The sequence below is a fragment of the Sapajus apella genome, unplaced genomic scaffold (assembly GCF_009761245.1).
Source record: "Sapajus apella isolate SASKATOON/1434 unplaced genomic scaffold, GSC_monkey_1.0 scaffold111, whole genome shotgun sequence".
In the NCBI taxonomy this organism is placed as follows: Eukaryota; Metazoa; Chordata; class Mammalia; order Primates; family Cebidae; genus Sapajus; species Sapajus apella.
Genome location: NW_022437051.1, coordinates 874873 through 891136, shown reverse-complemented (window position 1 = coordinate 891136; position 16264 = coordinate 874873). Strand labels below are relative to the sequence as shown.

Genomic DNA, 16264 nt, shown 5'->3' with positions numbered 1-16264 from the left:
ACACATGGACACAGACAGGGAAGGTCACACAAGGGACCTGTCAGTGGGTGAGGGGCCGGGGGGGATAGCATTATGAGAAATATCTAATGTAGATGATGGATTGATAGGTGCAGCAAACCACCATGGTACATGTATACGTATGCAACAAACCTGTACTTTCTGCACATGTATCCCAGAGCTTAAAGTATGAGTAAAAATAAAAAAGGCCTGGTGCAGTGGCTCTCACCTGTAATCCTAGCACTTTAGAAGTCCGAGGTGGCTGGATTGTCTGAGCTCAGAAGTTTGAGACCAGCCTGGGCAACACAGTGAAAACCCGTTTCTACTAAATTACAAAAAATTAGCCAGGTATGGCAGTGGAGCACCTGTAGTCCCAGCTACTCGAGAGGCTGAGGCAGGAGAATTGCTACAACACGGGAGGTGGAGGTTGCAGTAAGCCAAGATCGCGCCACTGCATTCCAGCCTGAGCAACAGAGCGAGACTCCATCTCAAAAAAAAAAAAAAAAAAAAGACAGAAAAAAATTTGTAGTGTTTCTAACATATATGCCTCAAAAATTAAAACAATACAAAACTATAGGAAGTACTCCCCAAGTTTATTCGTGATGAAATGTTACAGTTAAATTCTTCTTTCGATATAATTGTAAATTCACATGCATTGGTGGGAATAACACAGAGAGACCCTGCATGTTCTTTACGTGGTTTCCTTTAATGATAATACCCTGAGAAATCACAGTTCATTATCACAGCCAGGAGATTGATATTAATACAGTCTATTGATCTTGTTTTGGTTTCTCCAGTTTTCCTTGTACTCCGCTGCATAAACATATTCAGTTCTATGCAATTTCATCACACGTGTGAACTTGTGCATCCACCACCAGTGAAGATACAGAACAGTTCATCCACCACCATGATCCCTTACGTTGCCTTTTTATGACCACACTGTTGGAGGTTCCAGGGATTTGCTGATCACGTAAAAGGCATGACCACGCGAGAGCAGAGCACACAAGCTTTAGTAGGCAAATGACTTTATTAGGCAAGTTTGTGCATTGGGCAGCTCCCTCACAGCAAACGCCTGACTAGAGATTAGGATTTGAAGGTCAGTTCTCAGAAGGAAAGGAGGGCAAGGGAACTCCGTGGGAAAGAGTGGAATTGCAAAGGGAGCTGTGTGTCTAGCTGATGTCCCTCAGAGGCGAAGAGGGGAGTCTACAGAGGTCACAGAGCTTTGAAAGGCACCGTGGCTTGGGATCTTTATAATACAGGGACTTATCTTATCTGTGACTAGCAGATGCTGGATGCAGTTTCATGGGGTATGAAAAGCAGGCAGGCTCTAAATGACTCAAAATCTGCTTATTAAGGATGTTTAAAATTGCTGAGTGTGTAAAAATTTAAATTTGGTGCTGATGGGCTGTTGTGCTAATGGATCTCAGCCTACCATGGATAAATATACAGCCTAGGGGCCGATAGAGGCCACCCTTGGCTATTTAAGTGACACATACACTCTGCCTTCCTGCCACCACGTCGCCTACCTCTGTCCTTGTCAACCACTAATTCATCCCCATTTCTATTTTTTTATTTCAGGTATGTTATATAAATGGAATCATAGAGCTGGGGTCTCGCTGTTACCCAGGCTGGAGTGCAGTGGTGCAATCATAGCTTACTGAAGCCTTGAACTCCTGGGCTCAAGCAATCCTCCTTCAAACATCCTGCTTTGGTGTTTGAAGCAGCTGAGATGACAGGTGTGCACTGTCATGCTCAACTAATTAATTTCTTTTTGTTTTATTAGAGATGGGGTCTTGCTTCATTGCCCAGGCTTATGTGTAACCTTTTGAAACTGACTTTTTCATCCAGAATAACTCTATGGAGCTCCATCCAAGTTGTGTGCTGTGTCCACAGGGTGTGTTCCCTTTTGTTGCTGAGTAATATTCCATGACAAGAAGTTACCACAGATGGTTTAATCATTTGTCAATTGAAAAACATCTGGATTAGTTCCAGTTTTTTTTTTCACTATTGTGAATAAAGCTATTAAGAATATTAATGTATAGGATTTTATATAAAAATAAATTTCCATTTATCCTGGAAAGCAAGGAATGCAATTGCTAAGGTATATGGCAAATGCACATTTAGTTTTTTTTTAATAAAGAAACTGCCAAACTGTTTCTAGGGTGGGGCTACCATTTTGCAATGTATGAATGATTCAGTTTCTCTGCATCCTTCTTAGGATTTGGTGCTGTCACTATTTTTTATTTTAAGCATTTTGATAAATGTGTAATGATGTCTTCTTTTCAAATTATTAATGGACTTTCTTTTGTTTTTTAGCCGTTTTTGGTTCATAACTAACTTGAGCAGAATGGACAGAGTTCCAATATGTTCCAGTCACTGTAAGTACCCAGCCTCCCTCAACATCAACATTCCACACCTAAGTGGGACATTTGCTACATTTGAGGAACCAACATTAACATGTTATCATCTAAAGTCCGTAGTTACATTAGGGTTCACACTTGGTGCTGTACATGCTATGGATTTGACACATGTACAATGGAATGGCACATCTCCATAATTACGGTACCATACAGAATAATTCCCCAGCCATAAAACTCCTCTATGCTGTGCAGATTTACCCCTCTCCTCCCACAATCTTTGGCAATACTGATGTTTTTATTGTCTCCATAGCTTTGGTTTTTCCCGAATGTCATATAGTTGAAATCACAGCCTTTTCAGATTGGCTTCTTTCATTGAGTAATATGCATTTAGGGTTTCTCCATGAATTTTGTGACTTGATATAGCTCATTTCTTTTTATTGTTTAATCATATTTCTTTGTCAGGGTGTATTATGGTTTATTTATGTATTTAATTTATTTATTCACATACCAAAGGATATCCTGGTTGTTTCCAAGTTTAGGCAATGTGAACAAAGCTGCTGTAAGCATTTATGTGCCGCAGGGTTTTGTGTGGACATGAATTTGCATCTCTTTTGTGTAAATATCAAGGAGCACAGTTTTTGTATTATATGGTAAGTGTGCCTAGTTTTGGAAGACACTGCTGAACTGTCTCCCAGAGTGGCTGTAGCACTTTGCTTTCCCACCAGCAATGAATATTGACTGTATTTATGAGAATTGCTTTTGCTCCATGTCCTCACCAGCATTTGGTGTCCTCAGTGTTCTGGATTTTGGCCATTCTAATGGGTGTGTAATGGTATCTGATTTGCCATTGTAATTTGCATTCCTCTGAAGACACAGGGTGTGGAGTGTCTTTTCATATGCAAATTTGCCATCTGTGTGTCTTCTTTGGTTAGGTGTTTGTTCAGATATTTTGCCGATTTTTAAAATTGAATTGTTCATTTTTGTACTGTTGAGATTTAAGAGTGTTTTATATATTTTGGATATAGTCCTTTGCCAGATATGTCTCTTGTAAACATTTTCTCCCAGTCTTTGTCTGGTATCTTTATCCTCTGGACAGTGTCTTTTGAAGAGCAGAAAATTTTAATCTCAATAAAGTCAAGTTTGTTAACTTTTTTTCATGGATTTGCCTTTGTTTTGTCTCTAAAAATATCACCACACTTAAGGTCACTTAAATTTTCTCTTCTGTTTGAAGAGTTTCATAGTTGTGTATTGCACATTTAAGCCTATGATCCATTGTGAGCTAATTTGTGTGAAAGGAATAAGGTCTGTGTCAATAAATTTTTTTGTGTTGTATGTGAATCTCCATTTCCAGCACCACTTGTTGAAGAGGCTGTCTTTGCTCTATTTTGTTTTCTTTGCACCTTTGTCAAATGTTTGTTGACTATGTTTATGTGGGTCGATTTCCGGGCTCTCTGTTCTGTTCCATTGATCTATTTGTTCTTTTGCCAATACCACACCATCTTGACTACACAGCTTTCTAGTAAGTCTTGAAGTCAGATAATGTCAGTCCTCTGACTGTTATTCTTCAATATTTAGTTCACTATTCTTGATCTTTTGCTTCTCCATATAAACTTTAGAATCAGTTTGCCAATATCCACAAGATACTGTGGGATTTCGATTTGGATGGTTTTGAATCTATAGATCAAGTTGTGAAAAGCTGGCATCTTTATCTCTCCATTTACTTAGCTCTTCTTTGATTTCTTTCATCAGGACATTTTTGTTTTCCTCATATAGATCTTCTACAGTTTTTTTTTTTTTTTTTTGACAGAGTCTCACTGTGTTCCTTAGGCTGGAGTTCAGTGGCATGATCTTGGCCCACCGCAACATCAGCCTCCTGGGTTTAAAGGATTCTCCTGCCTCAGCATCCTGAGTGGCTGGGATTACAGGTGCCCACCATCACACCCAGCTATTTTTTGTATTTAGTAGAGATGGGGTTTTGCCACATTGCTCAGGCTGGTCTCAAATTCCTGACCTTGTGATCCGCCCATCTCGGCCTCCCAAAGTGCTGGGATTACTTGGTTATGCTGTATATTTTTGTTTATTCAATATTGGATACAGTTGGCTAATGCTTTGTTGAGGATTTTTGCATCTATGTTCATGAAAGACGTTGGTCTGTAGTTTCCTTTTCTGGTAATAACCTTGTCTGAATTTGGTAATATTCATAAGGCGAGTCGGCATGCGTTTCTTCTTCTGGGAGAGATTGCGCGAAACTATTGTCAATTCCTCTTTAACCATTTGAAAAAAATTCCCCAGTATTGCTGACTTAGCACGAAGGTTTCATTTCTGGGAACTTTTCCATTACCAATTCAATTTCTTTTCCTTTTCTTTTTGTTTTTGAGATGGAGTTTTGCTCTTTCACCCAGGCTGGAGTGCAGTGGCTCAATCTCGGCTCACTGCAACCTCTGTCTTCCAGTTTCAAGTGATTCTCCTGCCTCAGCTTCCTGAGTAGCTGGGATTACAGGCACTGGCCACCACACGTGGCAATTTTTTTTGTGTGTGTGTATGTTTTTAGTAGAGATGGGGTTTCACCATGTTGGCCAGGCTGGTCTTGAACTCCTGACCTCGTGATCTGCTCCCCTTGGTCTCCCAAAGTGCTGGTATTACAGTCATGAGCCACCGCACCTGGCCCATAAATTCAATTTATTTAATGGTTGTAAGATTATTAAGATTGTTTAATTCATTTGGTTGCATTTGGTAAATTATAATTTTCAAAGAATTAATTAATATTTTCTAACTTGCCTGATTTATGACTGTCAAGTTGTTTGTAGGATTCTCTTACTATTCATTTAATTACTGGAAGACCATAGTTACATTTCCTGATTTATTCCTGATATTGATAATTTGTGTCTTTTTCTGCTTTGTGTTTTAATTTTTGTCGGTCTTGCTCGATGTCTTTCAATTTTAGTGATATTTTTCAAATAATCTGCTATTGGTTTTTCTTTGTCTTCTCTATTGTTTAAAAATGAGCACCTGTAAACCAAAATTAAAACTGTAATATCATTTACAATTTATTTCCAACTTCCTTGATTTTTGCTCTTATGGCTTTTATATTATTTTCTGCTTGCTTTGGGTTTATTTTTCTCATCTTTTTCTTGTTTCTTGAAATAGGAATGCAGGTTTTGAATTGAGACCTTTACTCCTTAATGTAAGTGTCTGGTACTATAAGTTTCTCTCTCAGTACTGCTTTAACAGCATTCCGCAGATTTTAATATATTGTATTTTTATTTTCATTTAGCTCTGTGTATTTTTGCATTTCCTTTGAGGTTTTTTATTGATGAGAGTAGTTTAGAATTGTGTTGTTTAATTTCCAAGTGTTTGAAGATTTTTCTGCTTTCTTTTTGTTATTGACTCTTGGTTAGATTACACTGTAGTTAGAAAATATACACTAAATGACTTCAATTCCTTTATCTTTGTTGCGTTTGTTTTATGACCAGGATAATTTCTCTTGGTAAAAGATTTATGGGGGCTTAAAAAGAATGTATATTCTGTTATTGTTGAGTGGACTGTTTTGTAAATGCCAATTACCTTTTACACATTTTACTGGTTGATGATATCGTTCAGTTCTTCTGTATCTTTGATAATTTCTTGTCTAGTAGTTCTACCAATTGCTTAGAATTCAGTGTTGATGTCCCCAATCATAATGGGCTTTTTAAAAAACATATGACTCATATAAACATTAAACTTATTTTACTTGTCATTGTTTTGCTGGCACATTACACACATACTTAGCTGGGCTATTGGATAATCGAGCGCTGATCCTGGTTATAAAATCATACTGCATACTTCCAGTTTAGAAAATTTGTTAATAGAGATAACAAGCTCTGTTTTTTCACATATTTTTTAAAAATTTTCTTTACTTTGGATAGACTATAAGAAATCTTATTTCTTGATTATTTCCAGGTATTTGTAAAATTTTTAAATTTGTAAGAGGTTTTCAGCTAAGAATATTTTGTTTTGCTGAGCATAGCCTGAGGAAAAAAGATAAAATTTGAAAGTTTTTACTGGAATCTCTAAGACTTGATTATTTAGAAATGATCTGGGATCTGATATACTGTGTAAAATTTTGCATGTACCTACATACCTGTGCATCTAAATCAATATCCACATCGATCGTCAAACTTTGTCTCTGATTGGTATTCAAAATACTTTGCCACTTTGTAAAATGTCTAAATTTCATTCAAACATCATATAACTAAATTTGACATCATTCAGTTTTTGAAAGCAGTAAATTAATTGTGGTGCTTTTAATAGCAATATAGTAAACTATTGCGAGGTTAAGGAAAAATATTATCCATATTAACTTTCACAAGGAAAGTGGAGCTTATTAGGCAAAATGCTTTAGAAGGGCATTCTTCAGCCTAGTGATTTAGATCTAAACTTAACATATTTTTAATTAATAATTACTCAACCAAGTCTAATATGTGTCAATGGCTGGATAGTAAATCAGTGGCCCATGTAATTGTGTGAGACCTGTCTTTAGATAGTAGCTAATTACCAAAGAATATGGCTCACCGTTAGCTACTTTACTTTGGCATAGTGGTTGTTTTTAAAATTATCCAATTATGTTTTTTTTTTTGTTTGGTTCTTTTCATGATTATTGCATGATATTTGTAAGCTCTCTGGCAAGAGTTGAGATTATTTTTTTGGCCAAGGAAAATTTGCACATCAAGTTGCATTTATTTGTTTATACTTCGTTTGCCACTTTTATTTTTGAAACATAATTTGAACAACAGAATTGGTCCTCCTGGGGATCATTCTCATTGCTATTAGTAGCATGTGCTCTAACCAGCAAAACCAGGGAGGCATGTACTCTCACCATGAAGTTCCCAGGGCTGATTTACAAGTTTCCTGAGGGAAACCAGACATGTTTTATTCATTGGTTTTGTCATATTCTTGTGTATCTCTCTCACGTCTGGTAGTTCTTATAAGTCAGTTTGGAAAGAAATATTTATTGAAATATATCATGCTCCAGTTACTTGGTTATTTAGGTAAACAGGAAAGAGGTAATTCTTGCTTTTACGTAGTTTATTGACTGGCTGGAAGAACATGTATGATATACTTAACACTAACTGATTAAGGAATCACACATATATAAAGGCACTACGAGAAAGAAGTAAAGGATAATATACAAATGAATGACATTATCAGTAAAGTCCTCCCTGACCAAATGACCATTAAGCTGACACTGGAATAATAAGTAGAAATGAGTAAGGCAAAGTGAAATGGAGAGTCTACTGTTGCATTTACATCTACACACTGGAGAAAAGAACACGGCATGCTCAAGGAATTGAATTCAGTGTGGCTGGGAGAGGCAAAGACAGAGGAAGGACATGTCTGGGGAGAGAAATGGGACCAGCTGATGGCGCGCCTGTGCATTGTGCCAAAGAATTCACTCTCATTTCCCAGCCAATGCAAAGTTTTTGAGGAATATAACACTTGAGAACATCATAATCATATTTGCATTAATGACAACAAAATCATCATGGCTGCAGGTGAGGACTAAATAGGAAGAATAGGCCACAGGATTGCCCTTGATGGTAATATAATACAGGTATTGATTGACTTACGACCTATGCAACTTGACAATTTGACTTTACGAACACAATCGCTAGCCACAACTCCTCCGCGTCTGGCAGCGCAAACGTTGCCCAGCTGGGTGTACGACGGTGCGGACCAGCTTCCGGCAGCACTACCATCTCCGCGTGCATATAGCCTACTCAACTTACGACCAAATTGTGGTATGACCGGTCTGTCGGAACTAATCGTGGTCGTAAGTCGAGCACTAGCTGTAAATGACATTTTCTAAATTTCTTAATAGATAGAAAAGTTACAACCCTCCAATGCTGGGGCTCTACCTGGCCTAATCCTCAAAATAAAGAATCAAGAACTCCATTAAAAAAAAGCTGAACCAAAATTCAGCTAAAGAAATGCATGGAGAAACAACTATAGCATTATATTATTCTACTAGAGAAGAAGAAAAGAATCAAATCAATAATACAAGTTTTTATTGTCAGGAACTAGAAAAGAAGAGTGAAATAAGAAGAATATCATAAAAGAGCATAATCCAATAAAAAGGTTAAAATAACGATAGTAATGAAAATAAAAACCAGGCTTGACTTACTGAGGCTTTCTTTACTGAGGCTGAGAACACCGAGGAAAATATAGGGGTGAGGTGAGAGAGTGGAACCTCAGAATGACACAATGACACAAAGGTGAATACTCTGATGAATTGGAAAAGAATTGCAAATATAAAAGCATTTGGTGTTTCTTACCATTAAGTGTTGCTGAACAATTGTTTCTTAACTTTAGAAATCCATTAAAAAAAAATAGATGCTCAGGGTGTTAAAAGAATGTATGAACCACAGCAGCCAGAGTTGTCCTCTCCTCCCAGGAATTTCAGAACCAAGGTATTTAACTTAAAAGCTGCTGTTTGTATCCTGGTAGAACTCATTCTTTTCTTTCTTTTGTTTTTCTTCTCTGATTTTCTCAGGACTCTTTTCCCTGTATTTTCCTACTTCTCCTCTTATTTTTTCTAATCTTTTCCTTATTCTCTCCTTTTCTCTGGTCTCCTTTCTTTACTTAATTTTATTTTAGAAAGCACATATTTCCTCAGCTTAAATAATCCCGAACTCATAAATTATCTTCTTTATCTCCTTTCTTGACAATATTTCACTCAAAGCTACGTGACCCAGTCTCTCCATTATTTACTTCATTGATTTGTTGATTTTAGCCTTTATATCTGCTTTTGAAAATTAACTTCACCAAAAGGAAAAAAAAATAAAGGAAAGCAATTCCTGTTGCATAAAAAATTTATCTTGGTGATCAGCTGTACACTGTAAAATTGCTGGGCTATAAAGTCAGTCTTTCTTACTCTGTGTTACAAGAATTGTCCAGGGCAGAAATTAATGGGATTAGCAGGAGATATTTTTTCCAGTGTCTCTCTTTTTTGTGTGGTGCAAACCTGATGACCTGGGTGCCCTTTACGAACAAGGTCAAATGTCAGGATAATGTGCTGCCCTGTGTTTTAGGGCGGGCAGCATCATAGTAGACAGTTGCATGGGAAATGGTATCGTGGGAGGCAGTTGGCTATTCCTGCTTCTGGGTAGTTCTGGAGATTCCTGAAAGTGCCTCATAAATGAATCTTTTAATTTCACTGATCTTTTCAGAGGATCTTACTTCTCGGTACTCAGTCTCACTGGTGGTACAAGGAGGACAGAGGTGTCAGACCGCTGAAGTTACTCCCTGACTTCACACTTCACTCGCTCTACTAAGTTGAATAAGTGCTAGTCCCCGCCCTTCAGATTCAATACTTACAGCATCATTTATAAATGTGAATGATGATTGTATCTAAATTTGTAGAATCGTTGTGAGAATTGAGTGAGTTAAATTCAATAAGAATTAAATGAGCTTTTAGCATCTGGCACATAGTAATTATTGAATAAATTTGGCTATCATTGTTGGAGAGCTTCTTAATTGTCCAATTGTATTAAATTTAATATCTCTAGCCCTCACAACATGTATCTTAACTAGGTTTATTATTCTCTTCCCAGACAAGAAAACTGAGCCAAACTGATTTTTAGTAACTTGTCCATGCTCAAACAGACCATAAAAGGTAGATATTAGAATTGAATTCAGTTCAGCTTCACTGTGCAGTTAATATTTTGCTTTAGCCTATCAGATACCCCAGGGACATAGAACGATCTCCTTATTGAATAGAATTATCTCATTAGGTGACTTTAAAAATGAATGCACATTATACATTTTGGCTTCTTCAAATGACCAATTACATTACTGATAATTAAACCTATACGGAGGTCAATGGAAGGAAGCTTCTTCCTGTTTTTTATCTAGTGTTATTTTTTATAATCAAGATATTTTTAATACCACAAATATTGGAAACAAAAACACCTTTGGTTTCTATTGTAGATAATAGGCCCATGAATGTTCAATGTTGCACTCAGTTTTGTTGGAATATATTAATTTGCCCAGTCAAAGTCTGCTCAATTTCTTTTCTTTGATGTAATAACAGACTAGCAGCATTACATTCAGTGGTTCTACTCAACTACCTGATTTAAAGTCTAATCTGTTTCTTCTAATAACCAGGTGAGCAAACATTCAGGGGACAAATGAAATTAGAAGCCTAGATATTTTGTCTAGCTGTAGCTGAAAATTAAGATATACCAGCGCATCTGGGTGACTATAACTCTCTAAAGTGCTTTTTTTTTTCAGTGATGCAGGAAGAAGTAGAGAAACTTGGCTAAAGGTTTAGTAAATTGATTTGCACCTTCCAACTGCAGGTGTCTTCTCAAAGGTGCATCAGAAAGCAAGATTTCTATGAATGTCATGAAGAGAATTAAAGTTCATTATCGCAATCTAGAGGATGAACACCAGTGACTCCTCAAGCTCAGAATTGGTCCTCATGACAGATGAGGAAAGTACTACGCTCAAGTTCCCCCAGTCCCTGCCACTTGTTAATTTTATAACCTTTGCCAAGTCACTTAATTTCCAAGCATCCTAACTTTCTAATTTTTTTTTTTGAGACAGAGTCTCGCTCTGTTTCCCAGGCTCGAGTGCAGTGGCATAATCTCGGCTCATTGCACCTCCACCTCTTGGATTCAAGCAAACACATCCAGCTAATTTTTGTATTTTTAGTAGAGACAGGGTTCCACCATGCTGGTATGTTGATCAGGCTGGTCTTGAACTCCTGACCTCAAGTGATCTGCTCACCTCGATTTCCCAAAGTGCTGGGATTACAGGCATGAGCTACCATACCTGGCCTAACTTTTTCATTTTTACAACATGTATGTGTGGCATGTGGGGTGTGTGTGTGTGTGTGTGTGTGTGTGTGTGTGTGTAGGGAGTAGAGCTATTCAAGTGAAAAACCATCAAAGACAGTTTTAATCTGTAGCTTATGCAACTCTACGGCATATGCCACACACTAATTATTTCTGTGAAATCGCTTCTATGTGTGATTATAAATTCTAGAGACTCGTACTGGGGAGAGACTTACTCATTGTTCCTGTAAAGCAAGGCTCAGTAAAACAGACCAGACACGTGTATGTGTGATGCTGCCACTGGAAAGTCCTGAGCGTCTCCTCTTGGGGTAGAGCTGTGCCATTTCCCAACTGGTTCTGCCGAAACTCAAGATCTGAGTCATGGCTCCAGAGGAGAGCAGAGTGAAAATACATGAATACGTTCCCCATCAAAGTGAGTTTCATTTGAGTTTTACAGGATGAAGTATAAAATAGGAAATTTATTTGGCTTTAAAAATACTAGGTAGATCAGAAAAATACTGCATAGGAATGTTTCTAAGGGATTAAAATAGTTTGGTAAAATTACAACTGCTGCTTAAAAAGTGTTTACCTTCTTCATACAAAACATAGCCAAATACAGGAATAATATCGACATACGTTCAATAAAATTTAGCAGCTCTGAGTTGTACACTTACATTTAGCCATTAAATATCATCTTTCACATTGCTTCAGTTCTTCAGCGTTGTTTTTTGTTTTGTGTTTTTCTTGTCTTTTGTTTCTACTGTGGTAGAATCATATACAAATGTATATATAAAGGTTGATATCTATTGGGAAACTGTGTCTCACAGGCCAGATCGAGCCCCTCTGCTTTTGTTGGGCTGATAAGCTAAAAGTCTTTTGTTTTTTGTCTTTCATTTTATTTTCTCTTCTACGAATGGTTAAAGAACAAAAGTTAGTATTAATGTGTAAAGTCATTTGCTTTATTTACAAAACACAAAGACCGGACTGATATGCAGAATCTGTCCAGCCACAGAAGTGGAAAAGGTCCAGGTAGTAATCGTGGTCATATCTAACATAACTCAAGAAAGGCAGTTTCCAAGCCTATGGAGCTCCTACGTGAGTCAATTTTACAAAACATCCTGTCATCCTCAGAAATGTTGGAGAGACACTATTTTGTTGCCAGATTTAAAATAATACAACATGTAATTGAAAAACTAATAGTATATATATTTGAAAATATTTCATAATTCATGTTTTCTGCTCATTCAAACTGTGCCTTTCCCTTAATAATTAGTGTGAATTAATTAGACCTCATTATATCGGTTTTACATGATTTTCTGTTTTCTTCTCCTCTAAATATTTGCTAATCATTTGTATTTATTAGGGTTCCGAAGAAAGAAAAAATAAATAAAACAATTATATCAAAAACTATCATGCAATTGTAATTTATGGAATCCTTAATTAATTATATATGGATATTCACTGTGTGCTAGAGAAAAAAAAGCTCCAAAAGGTAGAGAATAATTCAGTGCTTGTGAATTACAGCCTATGTTAGAGACAGGAAAAAATTAAAGATGCCAAAGAAAACCAAACAACCAGACCAAAACAGAAAAAAGTTATCAGTTTTCTGAGCTGACCAGACCAACAGAAAATTGCAAAGCTTTTAGACATTTTTTCTTGTTTATTGTCTTATGGTCATGGGAGAAAATATTTTATAACTTGATTGGCTTAGATAAAAACTGAAAGTAGTCTTAGCTTTAGAAATATTGATGAGCTATCCCAGAGAAAGGCAATTGGATTATTGGTAGGATTGGGCACTAGGGCTGTATGATGGTTTATATCTAAACATTTGCTAGTCAAAAGGTGCAGATGTGACCTACTCACCTTGTTTGTTTCAAGATAAAAACTCATGAGAGTTCCATGTGTGAGCTCACATGCATTGGGCTATAGTTAATTAGGATTATCAACTTTTCTGAATAATTCTCAATTGAATTCTGCTTTCTAAGTTTTTACATCTCTTGAGAAACTATTTGGTTATTAATAAAGAGTCCCATGTTTGCATGAAGCACAGTGATAATTGCTTTCTCAGATAAATAGCTTTGAATATTAGGACAACACAGTCTGTTTCGGATTTTTTTAAAAGGTTATTTGGGATTTCAGTTTATTTAAGCTTGAAATCCTGGAGGTATAAAGCTTTTAACTCTAATCCCCCAAAATAGCCAACTCAATAAAATCATAACTGTGGATTCGTGTTTCCTGAAGCTTTTTAACAGATTTGCACTTGTAGGCGCCTCTGCCACCGAACTTACTCCTTGGGTGCTATTTTATTTTTCTGAATACAATCATAACCCTGTTTGCTCAGCAGCAAGATGTGACAGCCTGTGGACTATGCCAGCTATTTATTTGAAACACAGTGAGATATATTGTCAGCCCCCAGGTGAAAGTTATTAGATTAGTACCAAAGCTTATGTACTTTGATTGCACTGGAAATAAAATGTGAAAAACCAGGGATGTGCACCCTTTTGCTTGGTATGTCTGTTTGTCCACTAATGAGCCAGATTTGTATTATCTGATGTTTCAAGTGAAGGGCTCCTTTTTCCGGATTTTAGACCGCTAGTCTTGTCCCTTAGACATAAACGTGCTTTCACTCTTGAGGGAGCCATCTATTGGATTAGACAGTCTATAGGTCAGAATGAGTAAAGGATGCCATTGACTTGGAATGCTCATCCAAGTGGGGAAATTTTCATCTTCTGATTATTTGTTATGTGGTAAAGGGAGAAGACAATGTCAAGTCTTGACAAGACAATGTCACAAATTTTGGTGAGTAATGAGCTAACTATTGAAGGTGCTTGCTCAGTATAATTTAAGGAGTCTAGAAGGAGTTCTGCCTCAGCAAGACTTGTAAGGCCACCGAGCATTTCTCTGTGAATTACCATTTCATACTATCTTGATTTATTTTTTTCTCTTTCTTTTCCTGCTTTTAAAAGTTAACCTTTATTGTGCTAAGAAGATATTGGGTACTTGCAGTGCTGAAAAAAGTCCTTCCTCCTGGGTTTTATGATTGATGGATAGTACAAATTCACCCTTCAGTTCTGCCCACTTGATCTTCTGCGTGTCTTTGCATCTGTCTGCTTCTCTTCACTATGCCTCCACTACAATGCTGCCACTTTGTCACTTATCTGGACTCGGGTGGAGCCTCTGGAAGACTCAATATCTGTGCTCTCAGGCCTGTTTCCAACTTATTCTTCACATTGCGCAAAGGTAGTCTTTGGGAAAAGCAAATTTGATCCTATCACCTCCCTTTCCCAATTTCTATTGGAATAAAGAAAAAACCCTCATGAGTCAAGGGTGCAGAGTTCTGTGTGGCTCTTCGCTTACCTGATGACTATCCATGGAGTGCCTGATTGTGCCCTACACTGTTCTAGGCAGGGGCTTTTCACTCTTGATGCTCACGTCAAGTGGCGCAGAATCCCGTCCACGTCTCCAGCCTGACTTCGAGCACCCCTCATCCCATGCACTGTCCCTTCCCCTGGTCCTGCTCCACCATCTCCCTCTTTCTACACCTTCACAGGACCTCAGGTCCCGTGTCCCTGCTACAGGAAAGCCTTCCTTGTCTTCCCTGCTTAGGTACCCTTGCAATCAATCACACGCTATCTTAGCCAAGTGTACTTCTCCATACATTTGTGCATTGGGATGTAATTATTTAACTAATGTCTCACTCCACCATTTGAAGGTAAGTGCTTTGAGGCCTGAGACTGTCATCTTTGCCAGTCACTTTATCTTCAGTGCTTATCACAGGGCCCCGTGTGCAACAAGCATCAATAGACGCTTGTTAGGTGAGTGATTCTGACCCTCCCCTTTGGGGACAACCCATAAACATCTCGATTTTTGTCTTACTTTGACCCGCTACACCTCAACTTATGACACACATTATTTGCAAGTGATTTTATATTCTCTCAAGAAAATGGGCTGAAAAACCACTAGGGAAAAAAGCCTGTGTAGTAAAGTGAATGGTTCCAAATAAATACACAAAAATGAATAGCTTTGTCTTTACGATTTAATTTATGCTTGCCTTTCTTATTCGTTCTGTCATCTAAGTTATAATTGTTCATTTACCTGTGTTTGAAACATTATACATTATCCGTAGAGACTCTGTCTCTTTGCTTTATTTTATTTTATTTTTTTGTAGTTGAATTGGTGGTTCTGTCTCCCAGGCGTTCCAGGCACCAGTTGAAATGGCAGCCCAGATTTGTGTGAGTTTCTGTGCGCCTACCCATAGCACCAGCCATGCTGAAAACGCATGGCCCGAGAATCTCCTGGTCTGTGGACAGTGAAAACTTGTTTGGAAATGCGGTGAGCACTCACCCTCTGTGTTGTTCTTGCTAGGAACTGCACTCCGGAGCTGTTCCTATTGGGCCATCTCCTAATCCCCACCATTGCCTGCATTTTCATTGTAATTTTACCCCATATGACCTTACAGAATGAATTATTTAATTTTGTGTTTTTAAATTTCTAAAAATTATATCATACTGGGAGTATTCTTTGGCTACTTGGGTTTCAGAGAGCCACTCCTGTTGAAATGTATTATTCAGGCTCTGGCAGAAAACAACATTTATTAATTTGATTTAAATAAAGAGATCTGAATGAAGATACTATTTGCAGCCATGTGGGCAAGGTTAGAAAAACAGATAAGGTGACTGTATGAAGGCAGCATAGTGTATCAAATAAAGCAGAGAGAACAGTCAGAGTGCTTGTGTTCAAAGCTTCGTTCCACTCTTACTGTTTAACATCAGGCACATCACACATGTTTTCTAGTGTCTTTGTATGTTTACTTATAAAATGGAGATGGTAAGAAATGGGCTACATTTTCTACCCCAGAAAATTTCATGACAGTCTTTATTAAATCTAAAGATCCAAGGAGGAGTTAGCAGTAAATCAAGAATAGAGCACTTGATTGAATAGTACCACTTACCACACAAGGATGTGTAAATTACATGAGCGAATCTACGTAAATTACGTCGAATTGTGTGACTTTAGAGTGAACACTCCCTAAATGTTAGCCGATTCTGCTATTACCATTAGTGTTGTCATCGTCATCATCATCATTAAATGATA

At 37.4% G+C, this 16264-nt stretch overlaps 1 long non-coding RNA gene across 1 annotated transcript; it reads left to right on the top strand.

Moving 5' to 3' along the window:
* The first annotated feature begins 1238 nt into the window (after positions 1 to 1238).
* Positions 1239 to 10970, top strand: LOC116537485. The gene is made up of 4 exons (XR_004263143.1): positions 1239 to 1733; positions 2314 to 2375; positions 5505 to 5541; positions 10694 to 10970. It is a non-coding gene; the product is annotated as an uncharacterized LOC116537485 (long non-coding RNA).
* The last annotated feature ends 5294 nt before the right edge of the window (positions 10971 to 16264 follow it).